The sequence below is a fragment of the Oncorhynchus kisutch genome, linkage group LG6, assembly GCF_002021735.2.
Source record: "Oncorhynchus kisutch isolate 150728-3 linkage group LG6, Okis_V2, whole genome shotgun sequence".
Taxonomy (NCBI): domain Eukaryota; kingdom Metazoa; phylum Chordata; class Actinopteri; order Salmoniformes; family Salmonidae; genus Oncorhynchus; species Oncorhynchus kisutch.
This window is the reverse complement of record NC_034179.2, coordinates 61,880,613-61,889,700: the sequence shown is the minus strand read 5'-3', so window position 1 is coordinate 61,889,700 and position 9,088 is coordinate 61,880,613. Positions and strand designations below refer to the sequence as shown.

Sequence of the window (9,088 nt, the reverse complement as noted above, 5' to 3'; positions counted from 1 at the left end):
TCTGGACAAAAGGGATTCGTAACACCCCCAAGCATACTTCCAAAGTTGTAGCAAAATGGCTTAATGACAATAAAGTCAATGTATTGGAGTGGCCATCACAAAGCCCTATCCTATAGAAACTTTTTTATCCTTTTAATCAACACAAGAGAATACAGGAAACTTCTGGTTTCATTATTTGTGTGGGTGAAGAAAGCAAGAAAAGACCAGAGCGACTTTATAGGCTACTGCCCTATTCCTTTCAACGAGACCTCTACAATCACAAGTAAGTAAGTAACTTCCAGTAGCCTATTTTTATATGCATGACTGTTGTAAACTTGAGCTATATAGCACAATTAAATACATTGACAACATTGACAACAGTGTTGTTCTGAGACGCATTCAAATACTATTTATTGTATTTCAATTACAAGTGCATTTTTTCTTTGAAAATACAATTAGTTGTATATTGGAATGCATTTTGAAATACATTTGGAAAGTATCAGCATGGATGTGAAATTACTGAAATACACATATGAGTATTTTCAAATAAAAAATATTTAAAGACTCCATGCATTTGAACCCAGGGCTGTTTGGTCCAATGGGTATTTGAAATGTATTCATAAACTAGTTTCATATAGTATTTGTAGGAAATTATTAGAAAATACTTTCAAATATTTCAAATAGAATTGGTTGTTTCGGCCCTATTATTTGAAAATACAAAAATAAACAGAAAATAAGCCTTTAAAATACAAATACTTAAATACGCATGTATTACTGAACTCCGGGTTTGGTTGTTATTCAAGTATATTTAGGCTAACACCTCTGTTGGTGGAGATTGACACTACTTGCTCCTAGGTTTTCGTAGGTTTTAGGTTTTCGTAGAATAATATCAATTTCTAAAACCTTCTTTCATTCTTTTGTAGGCTACTAACTCCAAACCATCAAGATGTCATCAGCTAAAATCCTGTCTATCGGCATTGACCTGGATACTACCTACTCCTGTGTGGGGATGTTCCAGCATGGCAAAATGAAGATCTTCGCCAACAACCAGGGCAACAGGACCACGCCCAGCTATGTGGCCTTCACAGAAACCGAGAGACTCATCGGTGACGCAGCAAAGAACCAGGTGACCATGAACCCCAACAACACCGTTATCGACGCCAAGCGCCTCCATGGTGCTGGTAAATATGAAGGAGATCGCTGGGGCCTACCTGGGAGAGAAGGTGTCCAACACAGTCATCACAGTCCTCGCCTACTTCAACGACTCACAAAGACAGGCCACTAAGGACGCTGGGGTGACCGCTGGGCTGAACGTGCTGAGGATCATCAATGAGCCCACAGTGGGGGCAATCGCCTACGGAATGGACAAAGGCAAATCCAGGGAACGCAACGTCCTGATCTTTGATCTAGGCGGGGGCACCTTTGACGTGTCCATCCTGACCATCGAGGATGGGATCTTTGAGGTGAAGGCCACTGCTGGGGACACTCACCTGGGTGGGGAGGACTTTATCAACTGCCTCGCCAGCCACTTCGTGGAGGAGTTCAAGCGGGCTCTGAGGGGGCTGAGGACAGCCTGCGAGAGGGCCAAGAGAACCCTGTCCTCCAGCTCCCAGGCCAGCATTGAGATCGACTCCCTCTTTGAGGGAATCGACTTCTACACCTCCATCGCCAGGGCTCGTTTTGAGATGTTTCATTGGAACCCTGGCACCTGTGGTAAAAGCTCCCAGGGACGCCAAGATGGACAAGGCCCAGATCCACAACGTTGTCCTGGTCGGAGGCTCCACCTGGATCCCCAAGGTCCAGAAGCTACTGCAGAACTTCTTTAACGGCAGAGAACTGAACAATAGCATCAACCCAGACGAGGCGGTGGCCTACAACGCTGCCGTCCAGGCGGTCTTTTTGTCTGGCGATAAGTGTGAAAACGTCCAGGACCTGCTGGTGCTAGACGTAGCTCCCCTGTCCTTAGGCATCGAAACCGCCGGAGGGGTCATGACCGCTCTGATCAAACGCAACATCACCGTCCCATCCATCCAAACAGACCCAGAGCTTCACCACTTACTCTGACAACCAGCCCGGGGAAGAGAGCCATGACCAAGGTCAACAACCTCCTGGGGAAGTTTGAGCTCTCTGGAATCCCCCCTGCCTCATGAGGAGTCCCTCAGATCGAGGTGATTTTTGATATCGATGCCAATGGCATTCTGAATGTATCAGCACGGGAAAAGTGAACAAGATCACCAACGATAAGATGTGGCTCAGCATAGAGGATTGTGCAGGATGCAGACAAATACAAAGCTGAAGACGACGCACAGAGGAAGAAGATGGCAGCCAAGAACTCCCTGGAGTTGTACACCTTCAATATGAAGAGCAGCATAGAGGATGACAACATGAAAGGCAAGATCAGCGAGGAGGACAAGAAGAAAGTGGTGGACACGTGCGACCAGGCCAATTCCTGATTGGAAAACAACCAGCTTGCAGACAAAGAGGAGTATGAGCATTAGCTGAAGGAGCTGGAGAAAGTGTGCCAACCTATCATTACCAAGCTATACCAGCAAGGAGGCATGCCCAAAGGTTGCTGTGGAGATCAGGCACTGTCCAGCTCTGGTGCCAGCTCCTAAGGCCCAACCATCAAAGTAGTTGACTAAAGTGAGGGACTTGTATAATGGACTATTCAAAATGCATTAGTATCACTGCATACGTTTTGCTATTCAAGGAATACCTTGTACTTATATTGATTTCAACTGGTTGAAATTGTAATGACTTTTTATGACTCAGTGCTATTTAGGAAGTGCTTAATATATTTGTATTTATTATGGATCACCATTAGCTGCTGCCAAGGCAGTAGCTACCCCTCCGAAACTAACTGCAGCTTTTTGTTAAGCATTGCAGTCATTTCAGTCGCTGTAGTAGCTGACATGTATAGTGTTGAGTCATCTGCATACATAAACACACTGGCTTTACTCAAACCAGTGGCATGCCATTAGTAAAGATTGAAAGCAAAGCAAGGGGCCTAAACAGCTACCCTGGGGAATTCCTGCTTCTACCTGGATTAAGTTTGAGAGGCTTCCATTAAAGAACACCCTCTGTGTTCTGTTAGACAAGTAACTCTTTATCCACATTATATACAGGGGGTGTAAAGCCATAAGACAAGTTTTTCCAGCAGCAGACTATGATTGATAATGTCAAAAGCTGCACTGAAGTCTAACAAGACAGCCCACACAATCATTTTATCATCAATTTCTCTCAGCCAATCATTAGTCATTTGTGTAAGTGTCGTCCTTGTTGAGTGTCCTTCCCATTTTTTCCAGAATTTACTAAGGTTTAGTAACAGGCTGATTGGTTGGCTATTTGAGTCCGTAAAGGGGGCTTTACTTTTCTTGGGTAGCGGAACGACTTTAGCTTCCTTCCAGGCCTGAGAGCACACACTTTCTAGAAGACTTAAATTGAAGATGTGGCAATATCGTCCACTATTATCCTCAGTAATTTTGCATCCAGATCGTCAGACCCCGGTGGCTTGTCATTGTTGGTAGACAGCAATACTTTTTTCACCTCTTCCTCACTGACTTTACGGAATTCCAAAGTACAATTCTTGTCATTCATAATTTTGTCAGATACACTTGGATGTGTAGTGCCAGTGTTTGTTGATGGCATGTCCTCCCTAAGTTTATTTATCTTTCCAATAAAAAAGTCATTAAAGTGGTTATCAGTGGGTAATATCAGTGGGTTTTGAGATAAATGAGCCATCTGATTCAATGAATGATGGAGCCGAGCTGGCTTTTTCCACAAAAATTTCATTTAAGGTGCTCCAAAGCTTTTTACTATCATTCTTTATATATATATATATTTGTTTATATTTGTTTCATAGTATAGTTTATTTTTATTTAGGTTAGTCACATGATTTCTTAATTTGCAGTACGTTTGCCAATCAGTTTGGCTGCCAGACTTATTTGCCATACCTTTTGCCTCATTCCTCTCAACCATACATTTTTTCAATTCCTCATCAATCCAATGGGATTTAACAGTTTTTACAGTCATTTTCTTAATGGGTGCGTGCTTATTAGTAACTGGAATAAACTGGAATAAATATGTCAAGTCCAGCATCTGGTTGCGCCTCATTACACACTACAGACCAGCAAATATTCTTTACATCATCAACATATGAATCACTACAAAACTTATTGTATGACCTCTTATACACTATATTAGGCCCAGCCTTTAACTTTGGTTTGCCTAGAAATGGCTATTATTTTGTGATCACTACGTCTTATGGATTTGGATACGGCTTTAAAGCAAATTTCAGCAGCATTAGTAAAGACGTGATCAATACATGCTGATGATTTCATTCCTGTGCTGTTTGTTGATACCCTGATAGGCTAACTGACAACCTGAACCAGGTTGCAGGCACTGGTTACAGTTTGAAGCTTTTTATTGAGTGATTTTATTGATGAAAGCCAGTCAATATTTAAATCCCACAGAAAATATACTTCTCTGTTGATATCACAAACATTATCAAGCATTTCACACATATTATCCAGATACTGACTGTTAGCACTTGGTGGTCTATAGCAGCTTCCCACAAGAATGGGTTTTAGATGAGGCAGATTAACCTGTAGCCATATTACTTCAACAGTATTTAACATTAGATCTTCTCTAAGCTTTACAGGAATGTGGTTCTTTATATAGACCGCAACACCGCCTGTTGGCATTTATGTATTTTCGGTAAATGTTATAACCATGTATTGCTACCACTGTATCATCAAATGTATTATCTAAGTGAGCTTCAGGTATTGTCAGAATATGAATGTCATCTGTTACAAGCAAGTTATTGACTTCATGGACCTTGTTTCTCAGGCTGCATATGTTAATATGGGCTATTTTTAGCACTTTTCTGGGTTGCTTGATTGTTTATAATGATTTCCTGGGAATCTTATCAGAAGTAGACTTGATAGTGCAGGGTGAGCTGCACAAAGTGGTCTTCCTACTAGGGCACACCGCCTCAGTGCTAACAGTGTAACTCTGGTTCATAGGCTCATCCAATAGCTGAAGGATTAACAAAGGTATTCAGGGCAATTAGGGGGACATAAATTAAGTTACTTACATTGTGTCTGCCAACGCCCCGAGGATAATGTACATTTAATGCAGCATTATGACGACTCATTGTCACAATGGTAGGGATTAGCTGAGCTGTTCTTGGGTCATTGATAAGTCATTGTTTCAACACAGCCTTGAAATGCATGTACAGGAGCCAAGGTGATTTGGATGGACTCCGTCATTCCTGGTGAGTATCTTCTGTTTCCAGAAGGTGTCAAAGTTATCAATAAAAGTGACTCCAGCAGAGCTACAATAATCTTTTAGCCAGATGTGTAATGCCAGTAGCCTGCTGAATCTTTCACACTCGTGGTCCAGCAATGGTACTGGACCTGAAATTGATAGGCTGTTTTTTTGGAGTCTTTTAATGCTAAAATCAGTTCTTTAAAATACATTTTAAGATGTTCCGAGCTAGCCCTCCTTATGTCATTTGACCCCACATGGACTACGACAATGTCAACTCACGGCATCTGTCGTAGAACAGTCGGAAGCAGCCTTGTGATGTCCTGTACTCGTGCACCTGGGTAGCACAGGGTTTTTGATTTGCGAACCGAGATGTTTCTCACCATAGAGCTGCCTAGGATGACAGGTGGCGATGTTAAATGGGCCGGTCTCTCAGGCAGCCTCACAGTTTGATGAGGGTGGGAGCACATGACAGCACAGCATGGTAGAAACACAACATGACAACAACATGGTAGCAACACAACATGGTAGCAGCATAAAACATGGTACAAACATTATTGGGCACATACCAAGGGTATAAAAGTGTTGAGTTAAGAATTAACATATCAGACTAGAAGGGCCACCATCTGCAGCTGAGGTCTACGATTAGTCATGACCCTGAAACGCAACACAAGGTTGAAGAAGACAAAGGAACCTCTTAAAAATCAATGATATGGTTGAGTAGCTGTTCTGTATCTAAGAAGGTTAATTTAAGTTGGACTATCTGGTTATTCTCTTTAAATCTTTGTGTCCTACACTGCTTTCATCACCACTCTGGGATCATCAACACGGCTGACTAGCCGTCCTCAGGAGACCCCTCTTCCAGAACGAGTGCAAGTAAACAGACAACTAAGAAGGACAGTGTGACATCTTGTGGACAAGAGACTTACACCAGAGAACAAAGGAGAAGGCCATCCGAAATAGGAAGTCTCAATCAAACCCTCCTCACCAAGCGGAACCCGACGCACGAAGGCCTAGGCCCAACAAAGATACCCGACGAAGACCTTCAACACGTAAATACATGCATCACCTCTTACCCATAAGAGAGGCAGTTCGGGGTAAGGTATTAGGGTTATTGCGAGTGTAGTTCCCAAATTTATCCAAGTGTTGCTTCTCTCTCCCTCTCGTTTTCTCACTCTCTCTTTAACTCTCCATCTTGTGTAACCAGTGTCATATTGTGTTAGTCCGCTAGGGACCTGCTGTCATCAAAGTTTCTAATCAATAACATAAGATACACACAGTATAGGTTATCATTTAGCCTGTTAGTAAATAAATAATCAAATAAATTTGTGTGGTACGGAATGACCAGTGAGACCCGGGTTTGTGCAGAGTCTACGACGTTCAGAATGAGACTAATTATTAATTAGTGACTGGTATGATCTCTATATATTCTTGAGTTAATTCGGGAGATGGTAACTCATTAAACAAACTTTTCCTATGGTGCCCCAAATTTCTAATGAGTTAATTGTTACACGATTAATTTAATTGAGTAATAATTAGACAGTAGGTAATTATTAGATAAATAGCAGTCATCACAATAATGATAGTCACGTCACAACAAAAGATAAAAGAAACAGTGACGTAAATGTGTTGTTTCATACCATATTGCATTGCTGAACATTGCAAATAATATGTATTGAGATAAGTTTCTCGGTCTGTTGGTTGTTTCTTTGAATTCCTTCTCATCAAAACAGATTCAGTATTCACATTTTTATATATATATTTTTTTACACAAAACCATGAAATATTGTAAACAAAACTTTGATCGACAGCTAAACCACCAGAGAGAGGAGAGCAGGTGAAGCCACCGTAATAGCAACAGTTTATCAACTCTTTATTCTGTGATAACATCTGATACAATCACTACGGTCCTTCTTGGAAAAAGAGGCACAGTGTGAAGGGTAAACTGATTGTAAAAGAATCTTTGTGAAATAATAGTTTTAAAGCAAATTTCCTGCGATTCTACACATTTTGCCATGAGGCTCAGAGAACATTTGCAGCTTTAAAGTAACTGTCCAGTGAATGTTACTTTTCTCATACCCACATTTTGATCGTGTATGTTTGATAGTGTATGTGATGTAGACAGAGAGGTTTACTTTCTTGGGGACCTGAATATTGACTGGTTTTTATCAAGCTGTCCGCTCAAGAGGAAGCTTCTTACTGTAACCAGTGCCTGTAATCTGGTCCAGGTTATTAATCAACCTACCATGATGTTTAGAAACACTACAGGAACAAGAACATCCACATGTATCGATCACATTTTTACTAATACTGCAGAACTTAAATTCTAAAGCTATATCCGTTCACATTAGATGCAGGGATCACAATAGAGTGGCTATATCCAGGACGGCCAAAGTTCCAACAGCTGGGCCTAAAATAATGTCCGTCCAGCTCTCATGGCCCTCTATTCATTTATATTTTTACCAATGACCTGCCACTGGCATTAAACAAAGCATGTGAGTCCATGTATGCTGATGATTCAACAATAAATGCATCAGCAACCACAGCTAATGAAGTCATTGAAACCCTTAACAAAGAGTTGCAGTCTGTTTTGGAAGGGGTGGCCAGTAATACACTGGTCCTGAACATCTCTAAAACTAAGAGCATTGTATTTGGAACAAATCATTCCTTAAGTTCTAGACCTCAAGATGAATCTTGTAATGAATTGTGTGGCTGTTGAACAAGTTGAGGAGACTAAATTACTTGGCTTTACCTTAGATTATAAACTGTCATGGTCAAAACATATAGATTAAATGGAGAGGTCTGGCCATAATAAAGAGATGCTCTGCTTTTTTGATACCACACTCCAAAAAGCAAGTTCTGCAAGCTCTAGTTTTGTCTAATCTTGATTATTGTCCAGTTGTGTGGTCCAGTGCTGCAAGGAAATACCTAGTTAAGCTGCAGCTGGCTCAGAACAGAGCAACACGTTTTGCTCTTAACTGTAGGGGGCTGAAATAAATATTATGCATGCCAGTCTCTCTTGGCTAAGAGTTGAGGAAAGACTGACTGCATAATTTCTTATTTTTATAAGAAACAGGGTTGAAAATCCCAAATTGTTTGCATAGTCAACTTTTACATAGCTCTGACACACACACTTATCCCACCAGACATGCCACCAGGGGTCTTTTCAGTCCCCAAATCCAGAACAAATTCAAAAATTATATAGAGCCCTAATTGCATGGAACTTCCTTCCATCTCATATTGCGCAAATAAACAGCAAACCAGGTTTCAAAAACAGATAAAGCAACACCTCGCGGCACAACGCCTCTCCCCTATTTGACCTAGATAGCTTGTGTGTATGCACTGATATGTAGGCTACAGTGGCGAGAAAAAGTATTTGAACCCTTTGGAAATACCTGAATTTCTGCATAAATTTGTCAGAAAATTAGATCAGACCTTCATCTAGGTCACAACAATAGACAAACAGTTTCAGTTCAGCAATATTCTTGGGATGTCTGGTGTGAACTGCTCACTTGAGGTCATGCCACAGCATCTCAACTGGATTGAGTTCAGGACTCTGACTTGGCCACTCCAGAAGGCGTATTTTCTTCTGTTGAAGCCATTCTGTTGTTAATTTACTTCTGTTGCATCACCCAACTTCTTTTGAGCTTCAATTGGCAGAAAGATAGCCTAACATCCAACTGCAAAATGTCTTAATAAACTTGGGAATTCATTTTTCCGTTGATGATAGCAAGTTGTCCAGGCCCTGAGGCAGCAAAGCAGCCCCAAACCACGATGCTACCTCCACCATACTTTATAGTTAGGATGAGGTTTTGATTCCAGAGATTTCTGTAAGTCTTTA

At 41.2% G+C, this 9,088-nt stretch overlaps 1 pseudogene; it reads left to right on the top strand.

The window, feature by feature from the left end:
* Nucleotides 1–922: 922 nt before the first annotated feature.
* On the top strand, nt 923–2,621 carry LOC109893093 (heat shock 70 kDa protein-like; annotated as a pseudogene).
* The last annotated feature ends 6,467 nt before the right edge of the window (nt 2,622–9,088 follow it).